This window comes from Aquila chrysaetos, chromosome 18 (genome assembly GCF_900496995.4).
Source record: "Aquila chrysaetos chrysaetos chromosome 18, bAquChr1.4, whole genome shotgun sequence".
NCBI lineage: Eukaryota > Metazoa > Chordata > Aves > Accipitriformes > Accipitridae > Aquila > Aquila chrysaetos.
In genome coordinates this window covers 9768940-9790884 of record NC_044021.1, presented here as the reverse complement: position 1 = coordinate 9790884, position 21945 = coordinate 9768940, and the positions used below count along the sequence as shown (strand labels likewise).

The window sequence follows — 21945 nt, the reverse complement described above, 5'->3', positions numbered from 1 at the left end:
ACAAATGGCACTGTATTGCTCGTGTAAGTAATTAGAGTAAATTTTTTCTGCACATATTTCACAGGTTATGAGCATCCCTTTACCCTTATTATTAGAACTGAAAACATAAACTGAGGTGGTAGCGTGAGACTCTGTATTTAAGCCTCAGTTAATAAGAGGGTCCTTAACAAAGCCCTCCTCTCTGAGCCCTCCCACTGCATTCACTTGCAAATCACTGTATGGCTGGCGAAGCGTCGTCCTGTCCCCCCCAAGCCCCAAACCTTCTCATGTTGAGCACTGCGGCTCTATCAGCAGCAACATCTCTCTCGGAGAGGGACGTTTCTTATTAATCAGGGGCACTGAATAGAAACCAATCAGATAGAGAGTCCCTTTGGCTTCAGCTCCCTGCCTGCCTGACTTAAAAGTGATGCTGGGAGAGAGGGAGCCCTAGTTAGATGCAAGTACATCCAGCGCTGGAGCTACAGGAACGAGCAGGAGGGAGGAAGCAGGTAGAGAAGCAGCGCTGGACGGACAGAGCTAGGCTCACACTGACAGACACGGTGAGTCGATTAACTTTCGTTAGCATTGAAACTGCTGCCAGCAAAAGAGCAGATGCTTTCTTAAAGAGTGTCTAAAACGTTAAAGATGCCTTACTGATACTTTTTAGGAAGGGGCGGGGGGGGGTACGGTGGGGGGCAGGGTCAGCAGAGCACTTTGGGGAGATTTCTTTTATCCAGTTCAGAAAGAAAATAATTATACTGAATTGCTGAAATCTAAACTTCTGTTGCTGTATATATGACAGCTGCTTGTGCATATTAGAAAGCTAGCAATGTGTATGCTATTTGGCAATACTACTAGACGTTATTCAGTTTTTACTGCAATATAGCAGTAACAATATAGCCTAACTTTTGTGCAGGATGCTTTTTCACCTGTCCAAACAGAAGCTATCTTCCTTTTCTTTCTTTCACATTTGTTTTTACTGAAAATTTCTAATCAAAACAAACCCAGTTAGAGAAGCATGAAAAAGGAGGAGGTCTTTACTACTACTAAGAATGAAGTACCAATGCTTTATTTTGTTTTTCTTTAGTGGGAGTAGCAAATTAGGGTTTTTTTTCTATGTGTTAGAGGGGGAAGTGGCAGCTCAGGGCTCAGAAAGCTTCAGAGATCTGAAGGAGCTGTCCCTTTGGGTATTCACAGCAGTAAGTCAAAGTCAACAGGCTTAAAGTGTAAGGCTGCTTTCCAGAAGTGCTACCAAACAACCTTATCAGCCTAATATGTATAATCAGAGACTAGCCCAGAAAGCAAGGCAGAAAGCATAAAAGGACAAACTGACCACTTGATTTTGAAGTAACCGGCAGAAACCAATTCCCCAATGAATGACATTTTGCTTTTTCTTTTCACATGCAAGAAATGTGCAGTCACATCCATTCAATTTCACTGTATGAGCTTCAAACAAAGAATGATGCATATGAACTATAAAGAAATCAATATCTCTTGCAGTTGTATGGCAATGTGCATACAGCAGCCACTCGCCATCTCACAGATTGAAGTAGTAGGTCAGAAAATAGAATGGTAGTTTCTTAGGATAATATCCATTTTCAGTAGACAAATTTACCACCAACATATCAGACTTGCTCTGATTAAAGTCAGACAAAACTCATGTTTTACTTACATCGCAGCAGGATTATGCTTCATTGCTGACTACTATACTAGTTTGTCATGGTAAAGACAAATACGGATAAAAAGACAAGTGTAATATTTGCAATAGTTTCGCTAATGGGATCAAAAGCTTTCTTTGATAAGTAATATTAGTGGTAATGATAGGAATTGCTGCTGACAGATCTTTAAAAATCATTGTTTGCAAGTAATTTTCCACATCTAAAATGTTAATTTCTATTCCAAAAAAATGAGAATGGACTAATTAAATGTTTAGAAGTCGTGTTATATTTTTTCTACAATTATTAAGGACGCTATAGAAGAACTATGTTAGTTTTAAAAAAGGCATATTGTTATCTGTATGTCAATTTGACAGGTGAAATACATTGACATGTCATTTGTCCTTCACTGTGTAATAATATAAATTCAAGAAAGAATTAAATATGTTTACAGCTAATGTGATTTTCTATTAGCAAAAATACAGAACTTTTACAAGGTCATGTTATACAATCAAATGCCTATGAAATAAATAATTCTTGGTTTGTTTTTCTAAGTTAGATAAACAAGATTAATTTTAAATGGGGAAATGTAACTGTATCAGTACTACGTACTAAACTTGTACCTAAAATAGTTGTCAACTCTTTTTAAACTTGATGGGGTGATTTCAACAAAGTTTTTCCTATGTTTGTGTGAACCAAGTAGAGTATTTCATTTCAGGGGCTGTCCTGCAGCTGTTATGGTGGAAAACTATGTTGCATAAGTACGCGGTACATCTCACCTAAACGCAAAAAGCAGTTTAGAGATGCAGTTTGGAGAGAAAATGTGGAGAGACACAGCTCTGCCATATGCTTTGTACAGCTCCATGGTAAAAGTGCTTCAGGCTTTCAGCATTTTCACACTTGTCTGCAGAAATGACCATTCCAAAGAGGCTGTCCTCCCCTCCGGACAGCAGCCCATTGGCAGGGAGCTACGCTCTCGCCTCACCTGGCTGCTGTTGCACAAGGACGCTGATCTCAGCAGCAGCCGCATGGCGTTGGCGGAGACGCCCTCTCGTCATTGGATCGGCCAATGAGGATGATTTCATTCCCTGACTTATCTGCCAAACGAAATGTAATAACCTAAATCCACTAGTTTAAAAGTTGTCACCCACAATGCTGCAGAAAGAACTGTACAACTTAATTCCAACATTCGCTTATGCCCTGGCATCAGGACACGGTTTCTGAAGCTGTGCAACACGGGTTGCAAGGAATCTACTGGCAGAAGCGTTGCGAGGTAGAGCTAGAAAGTAACAGGACTGACAATTTCCTCTGAGGATGAGTTTGTTCAGGAGATAAAACAAGGTAGACTGATGTCTCCTGTTGGCTGTCCATAGCCTGATGATAACAGGACACATGAAGGAGCAATGATTACTTCAGAATTTTCATTTATTATAGGGTAACACACAAACACACAGAGTCTTGCACCTATTTTCAGAGATAAACGGAAACACAGAACTGTTCTCTTTTTCTTCATCCTCCCCCTTCTTCTCCCAATTTTGCAAACTGTTCTGGAGATAAAGCAAGTCCTTACTGAAAATCAACACTCAGTAATGACCACTGTTTAAAAATTGTCCCAATTCCTGCAAATCTTGTACTTATAAGAAAACTAGGCTATATACACCTGGATATAAGACAATATAGATATATAATTTTATATGTTTCTTTCATGTAGTCAGTGCTATTTAACTGCAGAAAGCCTAGTCAAAAATGCATCTCCCACTCATATCAGAATGCCTTCTGAATTTCTAAGGCTTGCAGCAGGTGCTACATGCAAATGCTATCTGCAGAAGCACAAATATTTGAAGATGAATAAGGATGTCTGAGTGAAAGCTAACTGCATTCTTCATGTGAGTGAGAGAGTTTATGAAAACTCATTTGTAAGAATAAACCCAAAATTTTGCAAGAGGGGGTGGGAGGAGAAGGAAAATAAAGCAAAGGGAAATGAACAAAAAGAATCTTTGTAAAAGCAGTCAAGCGTCATTTTAATAACTTTCTCCTTTTGCCTTTTAAACAAATAGGAAATTGCTGAATGGCAAAAGGCAAGTTACCATCCTGACTTTGAGCGACTGATCATGATAAAAAAAACCCAGCGGCATCGAGGCCTACTTGCCAAGCATGACTGAACTGGAGAGACGTATCTTGATCAGATCATACTATGTGTTTGCAGTACAAAATCCTAGTGAAGCTGGGCTGGTTACTTCAAGGAACATGTTACTAACTTCAGGGAAAAAGGAAAAATACTGGATGTATACTGTAGGTTACAAGAAAGCTCTAAAATGATTATGTTTTAGAAACATAATTTTTTAATGTGTAATATGCAGTGTAATTACAGAAAAGATAGGAAGTGAGCTATGTTATTTATAATCTTCATTCCACAATCTCAGAAAGATTACAAAGGAGATGGGTGGCATTGTCTTCATCCCATACACAGAGAGTTGAATTGACTTGGTCTCAGCTACAGAGTACCTCAGTGTTAGAGCTAGGGATAGAACAGGGCCTCCGCTTTCCCAGTCGTCCAATTTCTCCGTATGAATGCACCAATGTTCATAAAAATAAACGTGCCTTGATTACTTAAATAACACCATAAACAGTCACTAATGTTTCTCTGGAAATATATTTCTGTAACTGCAAAATGGAATGCCTCAGGTGATGGCTAGTGTATTTTTTTGCCAGTTAAATGCAAATTTCTATATTTAAATTTCACACCTTTTAGTAGCAAGAGCAATAGCAACGTCAAGACAACATCACATTAGATTCAGTTTTCCCTGTCTCACACAAACATAGCGTTCGTATTAGAATCTCCTGATATGAACATGCAAATGTCAGAGAGGTTTATGTAAGTACAAATTTTCTAGGTGCTAAATGGTGTTCAGGTTGCTTCGTCCTCACAAACCCTATTCATGGGAAATAACCACCACCTTCATGGAAATTCTGCCTGGAAGAATATTACAGTGGTGGGCCATGCATGTTATTGCTTAGAGACTCCAATTTCCAAAAAATACTGAAAGCATTTTCACATTGTATATAAGTATGTTGAGAAAGAGCTCCTAAATTACTTCTCCAAATTCAAAACATGCTCTTTATAAATGACACCCAAGAAAAGATTCTGAAATAGAGAAAATTGTGGATAATGCTTTTATGTTTGGGGATGGAAACAGCAGGCCTTTCCATCATTTTAGACAAACTACACAACAACTGTCATAAGGAGATCATCTCAATTTGCATATTTTTAATAGTTCAGTTGAAGGCAATTAATAATACATACAAGCCTATCTAGCAATATATACAGACATTATTATATTTAGCCATTACTTTCAGAAAATGATGATCAATTACACTGATAATCAGTGGTGCAGAATTTGACATTTATATTTTGGCACCTCTTAAAAAAGAATTCAATAAAACATCAGGTTGTATAAGAGTGTTCAATAAAGGAAATTTTAAAAGTATAATGATCTAACATCCTCAGCTCAAGATCTTACTGAAATAATTGTTCTTTATTTCCTCTGTATTCCATCATTCAATATTTGCTCCTGAGGACATGATGAAGAGGTAAAGTGAAAAAGGTGTGAGTTGGGGAAAGGGTGAAGTTAATCCCATTACTTCTGTTTTGAAAGAAAAAGTAGGCATAGTACAAATGAAAATTAATATTTTAAAATCAAGCAGTTATAGACTATCTATGATTAGAAGGTATCAGTAAACTACTCACACCTGAATTTAACAGATCAAAATAGCCTTAGTTCATGAACAGAATTCTTCATATATATGCACATATACATACATTCATACATATATATATATGCATACAGACATAAACCCAAGCATAATTCATGCAAATTATAAGAATGATAAAATATTTTTTAAAATAATAGATTCAAATAGGTTTGCTTAAGTTTGCAGTGCTACTTTCCGGCTGAATTTGTTTGCCTGCTTACTCTGTTGTTTATCACAATACTTTTACGTGATTTGCATTATTCTTTATCATAACACTTTATACTAATGGATTTAAATATCAAGTTTTATAGTGGAAAACTATTGTTAAGTTCTGATTTTTAAGGCACAGGTGCTGGTTGTGGGAAATTTCATGGAAGTGTTTCTGTGTAGTAACAGAAAAAAAAATCAGGAAAACATAGTTATTTCAAAAGGAAATTCTTGCAGTTGTTTAAATTATTTGTCAGGAGAGCTGTTTGTGCTTGTGGCACATTCTGGAACCCTTATTCAGAATGACTAACATTTTGCAATAAGACTAGTCCCACTGAAGCCAGTGAAATTGCTTTTGTGCATTTCCCCTACCCAGACTAAAAATGAGTGTCGAATCTGTGTTTTTACAATGATTCTATCTGATAAAAGATATCTTTTCCTCAGAGTAAAAATAAAAATATTATGTTACAGGAAACATTTTCCCATTTCCTGCAAGATTTGCAATAATCCTTACATTTGCTTCCAAAATGTAAAAGGAAATTTCACCTCTAATGAGAATTCAGACTTTCTGAAAAATGGAAATAGATTTAAAAATTAATGTAGATTCTTCACTCCTTGCTGTTATCTGCATCCCATGGATTACCAGCCATTGGGCCAAATCTTGCTCCTAATGGTTTTAAATTTGTGTGATACATGCCTTCATTCCTAATCAAGACACATTTCTGGATCATATTTATACCTTTTCTAGGGGTAAGACACTAAGTAAACCCCCTTGTGTTCTGAAGAAAATGAATTAGTCTCTTCATTTTCCTTCATGGAGATAGAACTCCTTTATCTATGATACTGGAGATACTATTCTTTGCTTAGTAGTAGTAGTAGTAGTAGTAGTAGTAGTAGTAGTAGCAGCAGCAGCAGCAGCAGCAGCAGCAGCAGCAGTATCAAAGCTGAGAACTCACATATCACTTCAAGTAAGGGGTTTGTAATGTTTTAATAGCATTTATCACATTTTAATAAAATCCAAGCTTCTGGTGCTGCCTGGTCTTTCAGGCATAGTCCTACTGAAAAATCCTCACTACCGATGATGGCAAACCATCCCTGCAGCAAACAACAGGACTTTCAAAACAGAAAAGTATGCCATGTATTTAATGTACTTCTAACTCCTTTTTAAGGCAATTAAGAGAAGAAACTCTCCAAAAAGTTGGTACAGCTGCTCTCAGCTACAAGTGGCCAAAAAACCTGCTGGTTGAGAATCTTTCCCTGAAGCTTTCTTTCAGGAAGGGGAAAATAGCACTAGGGAAGTCAAAAAGGGAATAAATTAGGAAGTGGTTAGACTGCACCATAGATTGATGTTTTTGGCAAAAAAAAGAAACAAAAAGCACAATAAAAGATGCTCATTCACACTGCCTGACATAGATCTGAAAAGGTTAAATCTAATAGATAATGGTTTACAAATGTACACAGTGTTGCACATTCAGAAACGTAACTGTTAGCACTGCTAGAAGGAAAGATTTAGCAGTCCTGCCAACGGTACTCATTCTAATTATTTGTTTGCCATTTGAATTTACACTCATCCCATTCACATTTACATTTCAAAGCAAATTTGTCTAACAGACCCCTACAATATAGATCCACAAAGAATAAACTTATCAAGTATACAAAGGTTCTCTGTCTTTTTCTTTCCCCAACATATTCAGATTCTAGTTCATCATACTTCCCCAAAACTAAAAGCCTACAGGTAGAATAGATATTTTTTAAACTACTGTAAGGATTATGTTTACTAAGCATTTGTTTGATTAAATAGTGAACTGCACTGCTATACGCAGACACAGGACTATAGTTACCTTTGATTACTCAAGAGATATACTCATTAATGGCAAGTAATATATAAATGATGATTTCAAAGAAAACATACATCTGAAAATTTCCTGACAATTACATATGAGACCAGATAGTTCTTGTGTAGTTTGTGTACAGATCTGTGTCTGTAACACCAGGAGTAGCATATATTCACAGCTTGAGTGTTGAACAGAACTAGAATGGGTCTTAAGGATTAACTATCACAGGATTAAAGTTCCTGGTCTCATGACATAGAGAGGGTGTCAACTTCTACTCAAAAAGAATTTCACTACTTTTTAACTGGCAGAAAATTGCATAAACTCAGGATAACTATTTAAGTGATATTTTTCTGAAAGTGCAGGTAGTTTGAAACAGTAGCTACATGCTATGCATTTCACCGGGAACTTTCCCAAGACCTACACACAGGGTTCCCAAACAATACAAAGTCAGGGCAGAAACATACATTAAGTAACCCAATGTAGCTGTTAAAGGACATGCCTAGAGCTGCTAAAAGAAACCCTGCCAACCTGGCAGAAAGAATCACTAGTTCTCTGGAGAAGGAAGGAAGGAAGAAAGGAAGGCAGGCAGGCAGGCAGGCTGGCCTCCTCTCCAAAGCTTCAGAAGTGGATTCATAAAGTTGAAGAAACATAAAGATTTGTGTAAACCAGCATAAAATTCTGGATTACTTGATTTGAGCTCTTTTTAAATGCGGTACTGTGGGCAGCTACAATACAAACAGGACCAAAATGAATGGTAATTTGTCTATATCCTTTCTGAGCCAATAGCATCAGAATCATTAATTTGTACAGACTGAAAGCTGAAATCTGAAAACCCATGCTTTTAAGGAACTTAAATAGGGGGACATTGCTGTAGAATGGAAAATAAATGAGTCACATTAATTTTCTGCTTCCTTCACCTCAAGTTGATTAGCACTAATTAAATTTCATGCTAGTCAGCCTGTGAGTTTAGTAGGCAATAAAAAAATCCTGAAATGTCATTGCTTGTGGTGAAAACACACAGACGTATATGTGCATACATGTATCTATATTTATATCTGTATCGATATTGATATCATTTTAGAGATAGAGGTGAGATAAAGAGATCTAGAGATATCTATGTAAATATATCTCTGTCTCTATATCTATAATGATGTCTATCTATCTATCTATTTATGTGCACAACATCAGTGTCATGAAAGCCATGCATGTACTTGCATTGTAAGGTCTCCAGTGGTAAATGTTCTAGCCAATATCAGGTAAGGTAAGATGCTTATGTGCTCTGAGTTGAGGAGAACTCCACAGGCCATATCAAGTTTCAATTCTCTTGCAGCAGACCCAGGCAAGTAAATATCAGAGGAAAACAGCAAAACAGCTGCTCTGCCTACAGCATCAATCCAGAATCATAGAATGGTTTGGGTTGGAAGGGACCTTTAAAGATCATCTAGTTCAATCCCTCTGCCATGGGCAGGGACATCTTTCACCAGATCGGGCTGCTCAAAGCCCCATCCAACCTGACCTTGAATACTTCCAGTGATGGAGCATCCACAACTTCTTTGGGCAACCTGTTCCAGTGTCTCACCACCTTCGCTGTAAAATATTTATTTTTTATGTCTAATCTAAACTGCCTTCTTTCAGTTTAAAGTCATTGGCTCATGTCCAGTTTTTCATCCACCAGTATCCCCTTCTCCACAGGGCTGCTCTCAATCCCTCCATCCCTCAGTTCATAGTGATACTGGGAATTGCCCAGAGCCAGGTGCAGGACCTTGCACTTGGCCTTGTTGAACTTCATGAGGTTTGCACAGGCCCACTCCTCAAGCCTGTCAAGGACCCTCTGGATGGCATCCCTTCCCTCTAGGGTACCAACCCCACCACTCAGCTTGGTGTCATCTTGCTGTGTGAACTTGCTGAGGGTACACTCAACCCCACTATGTTGTTAATGAAGATGTTAAATAGTACTGGTCCCAGTATGGACCCTTGAGGGACACCACTTATTACTGGTTTCCACTTGGACATTGAGCCATTGACTGTAACTCTTTGGACACAGCCATCCAGCCAATTCTTTATCCATCTAACAGTCCAACCATCAAACCCGTATGTCTCCAATTTAGTAGCAAGAATGTCGTGGGATATCATATCAAAGGCCTTACAGAAGTCCAGGTAGATAACATCTGTAGGTCCTTGCCCACTGATGCAGTCAGGCCATTGTAGAAGGCCACTAGATTAGTCAGGCAGGATTTTCCCTTGGTGAAGGCAAGTTGGCTGTTCCTAATCACCTCCCTGCCTTCCATATATTTTGACGTGTCTTCCTGGAGGATCTGTTCCATGATCGTACCAGTCACAAAGGTGAAGATGACTGCCTGGTAGTTCCCAAGGTCCACCAACCAGTCAGCATCAGTTTATTCTTTCAAGATTTTCAGGAAACAATTTCTGCTTCATTCAATAACTTTGTATTGAGGCAAGAATTCCCTGAAAGAGGAACTGATGACTAAATTACCTTAGTACAATTATATGGCATGACTGATTACTTTCAGTGAAGTACCTGTATGTAATACCTATACACTTTCTACCTGATTACATGTATTGACAAAATTCCTACCTTCAGAAAATTTAAGCGACTATTTCAAAATGGGATTTTCAGCTTGTCTCACTGTTTCTCACCTCAAGCGGCAAAGATTCAGGAAACCTGGAATCTTGTTGCTACAATGCAGTTTTTGGAGTGTCTTCAGCCTTACTGTATGGTCATCCAAATGATCAGCCCCAAGGCAGACAAAGCTATCCCTCTGATAACTTTCATTTAAATGTCCCTTTACAATGCAAATACAAAGGTGACTTCTTATTCTTACTTTACTTAATTGCTCCTGAAATTTAGCTTTATCCTAATAATTGACAGGTCAAGTGATGTGAGCATGCTCCTTTTAAACAGAAATTTCCATCCCAGTGGCCACTATCAGGTATCTGAAGGACAGGAAGATCAAGGAAGATAAAGCCATTCTCCATCCTTTCCAGCTAGTCTGTAGTGGTTAATTCTAAGGCACACCGAATGAAGTATGAGGTTTTCAGAATTGCCACAGAGCATCCAAAATTTCTTGTCCGATTTATAAAGAAAAGAATTGTAGATGTTAAGATTTAAATAAAAAGGTAGTCATAGGACAAAACTACCACCTCCATTTACAAGCGATTGTTTTCTCAGGTGCAGGTGACAAACAGCACCTATCCTATTCAAAAGATGAAGAATTGTTATTTGCCCTGAAATATAATGCTGTTCATCTTTGGAAGCAGCATGTATTGTAATTTTTTTTTCCTCAAGAAATGGAATGTTACCATATGGTATGTTAAACTGTTGTGTCTGAGAAGTGATATATCTTAATACTTTGCCAGCCATGTTCATTAATGCTAGGAATAGATGTTAAAACTTGCAGTTTATCTCACTGAGAATTTATTAAGAAGTATTTGTCAGTGTTCATTTGGTTTATTGTCCACAGTCCTATGAAATTACATACAAAAGAAATTTAAACATAATCAGTGTAAAAAAACCCTCAACGTTTAAATGCAAGAACATACATATGCTTTACTTATGTATATATATATGTATTTATGGGCATAAATAAGTGTAATTAAAAAGTTGGAGTTGACTTTATTAGTGACAGTGTCCTGGTTTCAGCTGGGATAGAGTTAATTTTTTTGTTAGTAGCAGGTACAGTGTGTTTTGGATTTAGTGTGAGATGATAATGTTGGTAACATACTGGTGTATTAGTTGTTGCTAAGTAGCGCTTATCCTAAGTTAAGGATTTTTCAGTTTCCCATGCTCTGTCAGTGAGGAGGTGCACAAGAAGCTGGGGGGAGCATGGCCGGGACAGCTGACCTGAACTAGCCAAAGGGATATTCCATACCATACAACGTCATGCTCAGCATGTAAACTTGGGGGAACTCTATCCCAGCTGAAACCAGGACAGAGAGTCAGGTGCATTATAATTTCATAGAGTGCATCTGCTATTGAGCAAGAATACCTCAAGATCCCAGTAAAATCTTAATTTACATGATGCCAATTTACATGATGCCAAAATTATTATCTGCCAGAATGACAGCAGTATCATAACATTTCCAACATTTATCTCTTCTCATACTCTGTACCCCTCCCTAGGGCCTGACCTCACTGCCTTCTGGAGCAACTGGCCTTGCTGTGTCCTTGCTGTGGTTTGAGCTGGAGGACTATTGAGTTTTATGGGGTCAGAGAGACTTGATGGTTTGAAGAGAGGACAGTGAAGAGGACAAAGGTTTCTGAGTGGTCCTCATTCTGAGGGAAGCGAGGAAAAAGAGGGTTGCACCCTCCACCATAGAGTGATGTGTCAGTGAAAAAGTCATTTCCCTTTGCTCTGGAGACCAAACTGGTTTAGCAAGTGGAGGAGAAGATTGTTCCTCCCACTCCAAGTCTTGCTTACCTCTTGTCCAAAAGAATTAATGTCACCATCATGTTTTTCTTAACCCTTTATTGATATTCAAACAATGAAAGATTCAGAAGATGTCAACAATCCCTAATGTCTGTCTGTACTCCATCATTAAGAGACCTCCAGGAAAGGCCAGGTACTGGGCTAAAGCACAAGATCCAACTTGGCCTAAGTACATGCATGCACTGGACATCCATAGCTTGTCATCCTATTAGGGCAGTCATTGATCAGACCACCTGTGACTTGTATACTCTTCTGTTATATTCATGTCCACTGATAGTGACTGCCTGGCAAAAAATGTAATATTTAACTAATAGAAATATTAATAATATTTCTGCATTCCCCCGACATGGAAAATATTGCATATTACTTAAGTGAAAATCAATTTATCATTTGTAAATTAAAGACACCGAACCCAGTTCTCATAGAACAACACAACACTACCTAGCTTACTAGGGATACACTGGTTTAAGTAAGTGAGTCATTTTTACCCTGTGAGTCTGCAGACTTTTAAGAAGCCTATTTCTAAGAAACCCATACAAAAATATATATGCTAATTACAAGCAGGTTTAAATTTGTGGTACAGAATCCCACTTTCCTGATGGAAAATATTTATAGCGTCTGTAAACCATAGTAATCAAAAAGCAAACAAACAACTCAGAACAATTATTTGTCTACTGCATTTTCAACAAATTTGAGGTTTTTAAAAAAAGATGTGTGGCCTAAGTAACCTTGTGTTCATATACTGCAAATACTGGAGGCACACAAAGGGAGAGCTTGTGAAAGGACTTGAGAGTGGAGAATTTTTTATTCATACTTCGTTTTGATTTTGATATCACTAATAAATCTGAAGGGCAGGAGAATAGACAGGAAGGCACAGACAGAGCAGTTTTAAAAATGAGAAGTTTTAACCATTCTAGTTTTAATCTGAAGCTATTAAAAAGTTCAGAAATTTGCATGGATATAAGTCTGCATTGCTTAAGTTCAAGTTTTGTCTTTGACTTCAGCTGAGGTAAGAATAACCAAATAATTTTACTACTGAATTTGAAGTACTGTTAAATTACTGGTACAACAGGAAAGTATAAACAGAGTCATAGCTTACTGTTCAGTAAAAAAAAAAAATACACTAACTTGAGTAACAGGTTTTATCATTGAGTACAGAATAAAATACTGAAATTAAATCTTGAAAAAGAGATACTAGAACCCGAGAAAATTATACAAATAGTATTAGCACATCATATGTAATGTCTTTGTAACGGTATGGTTCTATCTCACTATCACTGAACTGAAAGAACAGCGTTGTATTAGAGACCAAGTAAATTGGTATTCATGTGGTGCCCCTCAGAAATTACCAATTACCAGTCAGTAATTACAACAAAGTATTTCAAAGTGTTCTGTGAAAGCAGTTAAGTATAAGCTCCAGGTAAACAACAGAAGTGCACATAGTCCTGATGGAAAGCTCAACATGGTCTAGCTGAATATTCCCATGGACATCGGTAACATTTAGATTCAATCTTTATAAAGGGAGGAAATACTGTCACGGTCATTAATAAGCAGAGCAGAGGACCTGAGAGCTGCAAAGGGACAGAAAGGGCAGAAATCGGTATGCAGCTGAGCACCAGCTTGTTCAGGAACGCCTGAAGTGCCTGACCCACACCAGAGCCCGCGGGCTGGGCAATAGCAACCAAACTAGGGGGGAAATTGTCCACTATTGTGTAATCGGGACTAATGTTAAGTGATAACACTTTTTCTTTCCAGCCTCTTCACATCATTCTTCCTGCACAGGGGTTGGTATGTGTGCAGAATCCGCATTAATTTGTATAATGTGCATGTGCGTATAATGTGAGTAGATAGATAATCTTACATGACAAAGCCAATTTACATACAATATGTGAAAAAAATTATTTGGATAATTATGTTTTAAACATGTATTATCTTCTGCACATAAGTCATCAGTATTCAAATAAATAAGTGGAATAACTCCATGTTCTGTGCAAGGTAAATCTTAGAGGAAACAGTATTGCAAAGTGCCAACAAATACTGATTTCTGATATATGAGAGGATAAAGCTAGAGGAAAATCCAGATAGTGTAAAGAGGCTTCTTTCTGCACAGGCTGGGAAAGAAAGGGAAATTATAGCTTGTTCAGCTATCAAAATGAGACTGAAATATAATTTCAGTATAGCTTAAAATGGGATAAATAGAATACTGTGAACATATTGCTTATAAAAGTAATAAATTCTTTTATTAGATAAAATAAATAGTTATACTTGAGTACTGCATAATTAGAACCATAGATATACATACAGTACAGATTTTAGAGTTATACACAGGGCTAAGAAATCTTTGGTTTAAAAAAATCACAATCAAATGTATACATTAGTATCACATGTTGAAGAAGACATTGCTTTAGAAAGCATTAAAATGTATATAGCATTAAAGAAAATTTCATTAAAAGATAGAGACACTAAGTGACTAATGCCAGACAAAAAGCAGAACTACACAAATGTAACAAAAACCTAACTGTAAGCCACTGAAGTTAGCAGAACCTTTTTACTGACCTACATGACTTGGAAGAAAGTTCTAAAATTTCCTGCATAGAGTGGAACAGCACACCTGAGCAGAGAAAATATAGTGCATGTGGGAAAGAGGAAAAAAAACCCCACCCCTACAAATATTAATTGCTGATTGAAATAATGTCCTGTGTAAGTGATGGAGGAAAGAAGCATGAAAATAAAGAGTGCCTTACCACACTTAAGCTTTGAATGCATGCCAAAATAAAGATGATACTGAAATAAACACACCAGAAAAATCTGGAATACATTGGCTTTCAGAAAGAAAAAGCAAAATTATAATTGTATGTGTTATAAAGAAATCACCAAAAACTGGGAATTCCAACTGTGAAGTAACTACCTAAATTTGTATTAGACCACCTGTTTTAGTGTAGGTGCAGATACAACCTGCGTTAAAAAGTAGTTAAGTATTAATCGTAATTCACTCTATGACAGAGGACTCACATGATTAAAAACAATAAATTGGAAGTATGAATGGTTTTTGACTTGGTAATAGAGTATGCAAAGTAAGCCTGATGGCACATAAAAGAACTTCAGTGAACATAATTGGAGAAAACGTGAACATATTTTCAAATGTCAACAGGGAAAACAGAAAGTAAAAATATGGCTGGAGTAGGCACTTTTATTTTAAATTACATTCACAAGGCTCACATCCAAATCAGGAAAGTTTCACAAGTAGTATATTTTTAAATGCATTGTCTGTTATAATTTCAACACTCACAAGCTGGTGTTAACAAATGTATTTTCTTATGTCTTCATCAAGACCAAAAGGAAAGCTAAATATCAAGAAATAGATTTTACCTCAAGCTCATTATTTCTTTTATGATGACTTAATGGCAGATAATAACATTTTTTTTTAATTTTATGAAATTAACTTCTGTGCAAAATTACTCACTTTCATTATAACACAAGTGTGTGTGGGGGTCAATCTAGAAATTAAGATAAAATATTTCTTTTTGTATTAGATAACAAGGCTTTCAATAATTAAAGTGGTTTTATTATTTCATATTAACCACTAAAGCATACCATGTCACAACAGAAGTGGTGAAGTGGAAAGCTGTTTACATATTGTGAGGCAATATAATAAAAGCTCATGAAATATTGATACTAAAACTGAAAAGCATAATTTTTAAAACATACCAACCAAAGAAGCTCTCTATTACAGGAAATTTGGAAAAATACTGGGAATGAGAGCAAATTATAAAAGGTGAACAACTTTTAACAAGTAATAATAACTTGTTGAACACAAATAGCTGTAAACGATCTTCTCTTTTTTCAAGTTTTGAGTTCAAATGTATTGTTGGAGCAAATTATTGGGAGGGCAAGTCACAAGCTGTTCCAACAAGGTGCATCATAGGCTGGACTGACCTTATGTGATAAAGAGATGTGTGATAAGCAAAAACTATCTAAAGAATTTCAGAGTGAAGAAGAAACTGCCTAGATGCTCTGTTCAGCTAAATTATTTTAAGGTGGAATGTTTATTCTGTCATGCTTTATTCAGTTGATTGCTTTTCTCAAAAAAATCTACACTCCTACTTGTTTACTTTGCAATGGAGTCACTCTTAAAATTTATCATAACCCCAATAACATAAAAGTTTTCCTAAAACTTATCTATATATTATATTGCAGTAGAAACTGTTAGGTGGCTTCAGATACCACTGTGGTAAATACTGATTTCTGTGAACGATGCTTATTCCCAGACATATGTATCTTTGAAGTTCCACAAAAAGTAGCAGAGGCTCTTAAAACACATGGAGAAAGTACTACAATTACATATATTTCCAGTGAGGAAAAAGCTACGGACAGAAAAGTTTAGTGGATCTCAAAATAAATGAAACAATAGACCCAGTGTTACATAGACTGTTTTCAGAGTTGCTAAGCTTTTATAAAACTAGTTTAATTTCTGGACCTGATGCTACTCAGCAGCTCTGAAAAAGTCAGATCCATGTCTCTTGAACTGAGTAACTGAAAACAGTGATTCTAGTGGTCAGCCAAACTTTATCTAACATATACGCTATGAAGGGAATGCTCACATTTAAATTTACACAATTCTCTGAAGAACACTTACCCTCCTTTCCTGCAGCTTTTTTGTTCTCAAGTGTTTATATCCTCTATCCTCTCTCTTCTCCTCTCTCCACTTGCGCTTTCCCTTCCCTATACTTGCCTTCCTCTTTTCTTATTTACTCAGTATTCGTTTCACTAAAAAAAAAAAAAAAAAAGAAAAAGATGTAATAGTTTAGATTATATGTAGGCTATGATTTTTACTTTTACTTAGGAATAAGAAAGAAAAAACTAGAAGCAATTAAAAAAAATCACATTCCATACGAGCAGTGACATATGTTTTCACTTAAGTTTCATATATATTTTCATATACACTTGAGCGCAGGTATGTTCAAGCACAGAATTTATATTTGGACTAGCACCTCTAGGGTTTTAACTTGGCCTGCCTTTTCTCATTTACCAAATAGGTCTACAATATCAACATTAACATTACTTTTTGCCAATTACATCATTACCAAATAATGAGATATGGTCATAGCCAAACCAGCAAGAGAGCTTTTTTGTAAAGCAACATGCAAATCAAACCTATACTTTAGTTCAAAAATATTAGAAAGGGATAAACAGCTATCAATGCTTCTCTGACACCAAAAATACCTGAAGTCCCTCCTCACATAGGCTTATTGGGGTGTGCTGAACTCCCCACGTGGTACACAGAACCATCAGGAAGAGGCAAAGACAATGCTCTAAAGAAATTATGAAATTAAAGCAAGTGTTACTGATGACTCTGCGCTTTTCTATTCTACTCTTTCAGATACATCCTAGCTCACTGACCTTTCAGATACGAAGGCAATCCAGTCCATGCTTTCCAAAATATAAGTAATGCCTTTATGAGTACTGTGTTCCTCCAAGCAAAGGTTTCGTAGAACTGGACATCTCATCAGTTATTAAGAGTGATATTTTCGGTCAATCTCACTTTTTACAGGGACAAACAATCAAAATATGTTGAGCAAATACCTCAAACACTCTTCTTTGATAGTTATATATATATTTTCCCTTTCATAAGGTAGGAAATTAGTACAGAGAGATTAAACTCTTTCTCAAAATTGGTAAAAAATCATGTGGTGGAAGCAAGAGCAAGAGAAATTAATCTGACTTTTTTTTATGACAGGATGTTTTTCTCTTTTTAAAGCATATTTGACTTTACTACAACCATTTAAGTCAGCTCCAATAAGATTATTAACATGTACTATCTAGTTCTGAAATATATTGCTTATTCATATAAACCCCCAAAAACTCAGAGCAAACATCATCTTTAAGTACAATTAAGAAAAAGGAATAGAAGAATGTATGCAGTTTCACTGTCTCATAAAGTGAAAAGATATAGTATAATGTTATGGCTCCCTCTTTTGGATCGCACATATCTAGTATTCAATAATAAGAAAATTCATCATGTCCTTAACACCAAAAAAATAACACAAGCCTCTCTGTTTTTCCCCCAGATCCTGCTTAACAGTGATAAATGCAGCCAATAAACCCAATCTTTTTATAAGTTCCTTGCAAAATGCAATTATATTGCAGATCTCTACATTCTATAAAAACAGACATGCATTTCCTAGCTAGAACTGTAGCTAGAATACTTCTGAAATACTTTAAACATTAGTCTATCAAGTACCTATAAAAACTGGAACATAAAATTCTCTCATGGATTGCTCCTTATTTTAGCAGTGTTGTTAATACAAAATGAAGGAGAACAATTAACAGAAGATTGATGGAAAGCACTTGATCTAACTTACTCTCTGGACAAGTGACCAGAAAGGAACAAATTTTGTTCCTACACTATTACTTCATTAGGAACTGTAAGTGAAAAACAAAATAAACGGCCATTTGGGTTGCTCTTTTAAAATCTCCAGCATAACTGTGACCTAGTTGAAAGTCTACAGACTTATATATATTAGCTTCAGGAAATTTTTGAGTACACTCTTGAAGAATTAAAAGACATATAACATTTTTAGAAGAAAAAAAAATCATTCCTGTAAAATAAAAGGTGTTTTGTTAGGTGGGAAAGGTGATGAAAGAGTAAAACCATTAAAAGTTATCAATCAACACAGAACAGTGAATCCTGACAGAGCCTAAACTTCTATGGTTTAAGATTTTTTTCCTAATGTAAGAGTAGTAATCAAACAATGTTGTCTCCATAGATAAAGTTATATTTAATTCTGAATTTGGATTTTGCTTTGCCAAGTATGGGAGGCATACCACCATTATTGTACATTAATATGTAGGCATAATTCCACATTACACAACAGGTTCAATTTTCTCCATGTCTCCATGTATGCTGCTGTGAGACAACTAGAAATAAAATTTTTGGCAAAAAAAGGTTCATGAAAAATTCAGCAGCACTATTCAATGACTTCAGCTGTGTCAGCTAGAAGACAGACTTTATTTCACTCAAAAATTCTTCCTATTGCTTTCTTATTACCTTTATATAAAATATTGATGTTAGGCAGGTATATATAAATGAATTTTTCTACAGGCTTTGTTTAGCACTTTCTATTACTGAAAATAGCCATTCCTCAACATTCATTAAGATATCGGTCTATGCAATTAAAAAATTAGTTGGATTTATATCAACTAACTTAAAATTGTTATATCATGATGCCCATCTTAATTATACCATTGCAGCATGTTTTCCCTTCACAGCATCCAGAAATACAATAGGACAATTGCATTTGACTATGCTGCATCATTATTATTCACTCTATTTATTAGTAACTGTTACTATTAAGTGTTTATTTTAAAATCAACACTGTAGTAACGAGATTTAGATGAATTTACATTCTTTTCCATGAAGAACTGCCTGTGGATAGTGCATATGATGACAGTTCTTCAGTTAGGAAAAAAAGGGCAATTTAGCATGTTTATTGACAGTAGTAATGACACTGTTTCACTGATACTGTGTACCCCCAGCCATATTACTAAAAAGTGACATCAAAATTTGGCTGTAATAATAATTGCAGAATCACAAAGATAAAAAGAGGGAGGAAATTCACTTATAGGAAGTCTAAGTTTGTTTCAGGTAAAATATCTGTTCCTACATAAACCAAGAAAAGGATCAAGAAAAGGTGACTGACATACACATCCCTATGTACAGATTAACTATGCACTTCTTTTTTTCCTGTTACATGACTGAGTTGATTTGTTTTCTATGAAGCCAGATATTTTATGACTTAGCAGTATGGAGCCCAAACACAGCTATGGTCCCTCATACACCCTTTTGCCTCATCTTTTAGGAATGCGAGAGGGAAGAGAGACAGTCATGGGCATTTGAGTTTATGGAAGAAAGTTTTAAAGCTTGACTATGCACTGCCATTTCAGGCAAAGCTAGACAGAAGAATACTAGAGCAGACAACGTAAAGCAAATGCTTTGTTATACCAACTTTTTCCAGTCATATTTATACTCTTTTTTCACTCTGAAACTGGAACCATATACATGGTTTCATGCAGTTATATCTTTTACTTCTTACTGAGTTTTAATGAAAAGGGCAGGAAAATAGAAGGAGTAATTCTAGAATGCCATCTGAAAGGTACTATGTGTGTTTTGAATTAATCCAAATAAATCACATGAAAATCTGCATGCTCTGGGAAGTCATACTGAGATATAGACTATTAAACTCTCAAGTCTGGCTCGGATATTACTAAAGGAAACATATCACATCATTTGAAAGCTAACTGGTATCTTAAGAGAAATAAAGTAGTTATTTCTGTCTCTGGTTGCTAGAAACAAAGGAACCAAATAGTAAAACAGTTGGTATCAGCAATAACAACTGCAGTCTCGTCAGAGCACGATTAAATGATTAAATGCATATGCAGATGACATATTTCCCCATCTTTAGACTCAGCTCCAGATGGATCAGAAGTCTTCTGAAATTGCCTATCATGGTAGCAGCAGTAAACCACATATAAAGTCTGCACTAATGGTAGAAATCTGAGGAGGGCAAATTCAGGAAATACTATAGGAAATCTTGAAATCTTAACAGGGGGTAAAAAAATAAAAGATTAATTTTTAGAGGATTTCTTTCCCCAGAGGGCTTTAAAACTCGAAGTAATCAAAATTTCAATATGAAATTGAGCATGGAAGCCAAATTCTGAGCTACTGATCAGAGTTCTTGGTGGGCTTCTCTGCAGGACTGTCAAGCACCAGAGGAAGATTGACTGACCACATCCAGGCTACTAGCTCCTGGGAGAGAGGATAAACCCTTAGGAAACAAAGAGCAGAAAGGGGATCCACTGGAACAGCATATACACCCAAAATCCAGTGCCATGTACCTGTGTGTTACCCTTTCTGTCCTTTCATCAGAGGCTGGGGAATCATTTTGATTTTAATAAACTGCTATAATTAAAAACTGAAAACTTGTTTGGGAAGTTCCATGAACAACTTTTCGATCAGTGCTATGCTTGTGGCTACCCAGTGTTCTGTGGTTATTTGTCACAGTTTTCAGGAGAAAACACAAGGGGTTATAAACCCTTAAGGATTAAAGGCGAGATTGTTTTATGATTTTTATTTATTTATTTATTTAACCAGGGACTCATGAGGAGATCTAACTTCAGTACAGTGGGTTTTCAAGTTGTAGTAAATGGCAGTAGCTTCATGGATACTGTCAGGAATCTTAAAAATCTCAGTGATGAAACTGCTGAAATATTAATTATTTTCTTTAAACTTTCACTTCAATGTCCTTGATACTTGCGGGTTTCAAGGTAACAAATGCAATGCCAACTTTTAAAAAACAGTTTCAGTTCTACCAGGGCCAAGTCGCAGGGACAAAGTCTGAGGCCCAAACCAGTGAAACTGTTGGCAACTCTTATAAAGAATGCAATTGTTGCACACATGACATACTGGGGAAAAGTCAGTATAGTATTTGGAAAGGGAAGTCCTGCCTTACAGACCTGTTGGAGTCCTCTGAAAGAGTTATCAAGCATATGGTTAGCTTTGACCTCTTTGATATGATCTAGCTGTGCTTCTAGAAGGCTTTTGACAGGGTCACTCACCAAAGGCTCTTAAGCAGCCATGAGCTAGAAGAGAAGATCCCTGCATATATCAGTAATTGATTAAATGACAGGAACCAGCAGGAAGAAGTAAATAACGAGTTTTCACATTGAAATAAGGTCTGTTGTAGTGTTCCACAGGGATCTGTACTAGGGCCAGCACTGTTCAACATACTCATAAATAAACTGAAAACAGGTTTGAATATCAAGGTGAAAAACTTTGCAAGTGACATTCAGCATAATCAAGCTAAGGGACCTTTGCAAAAACTTGCAAAAGGAGCTTATGACTATGACTATGCTAATACACTTCACCTGGCAACGAAACTGGCTTTTGCAATGTAATTGTCCATACCATTTTTCTGTTATTACAGTCCTTAACGTCAGTTTAGCCTGTACCAACCAGCACTCTCCCAGAAAACTCCTGTCAGTGTTTAAGGACCAAGCCCGGGGTGATTT

The 21945-nt window shown here is 36.4% G+C and overlaps 1 protein-coding gene across 1 annotated transcript in view; it reads left to right on the top strand.

The window, feature by feature from the left end:
• The first annotated feature begins 273 nt into the window (after positions 1 to 273).
• CDH9 (cadherin 9) overlaps positions 274 to 21945 on the top strand; it is a 100571-nt gene continuing 78899 nt past the window's right edge. Inside the window, exon 1 of the mRNA XM_030042063.1 lies at positions 274 to 539. The gene's annotated coding sequence lies outside the window, so the exon portion shown is untranslated. The remainder of the gene's footprint in view (positions 540 to 21945) is intronic.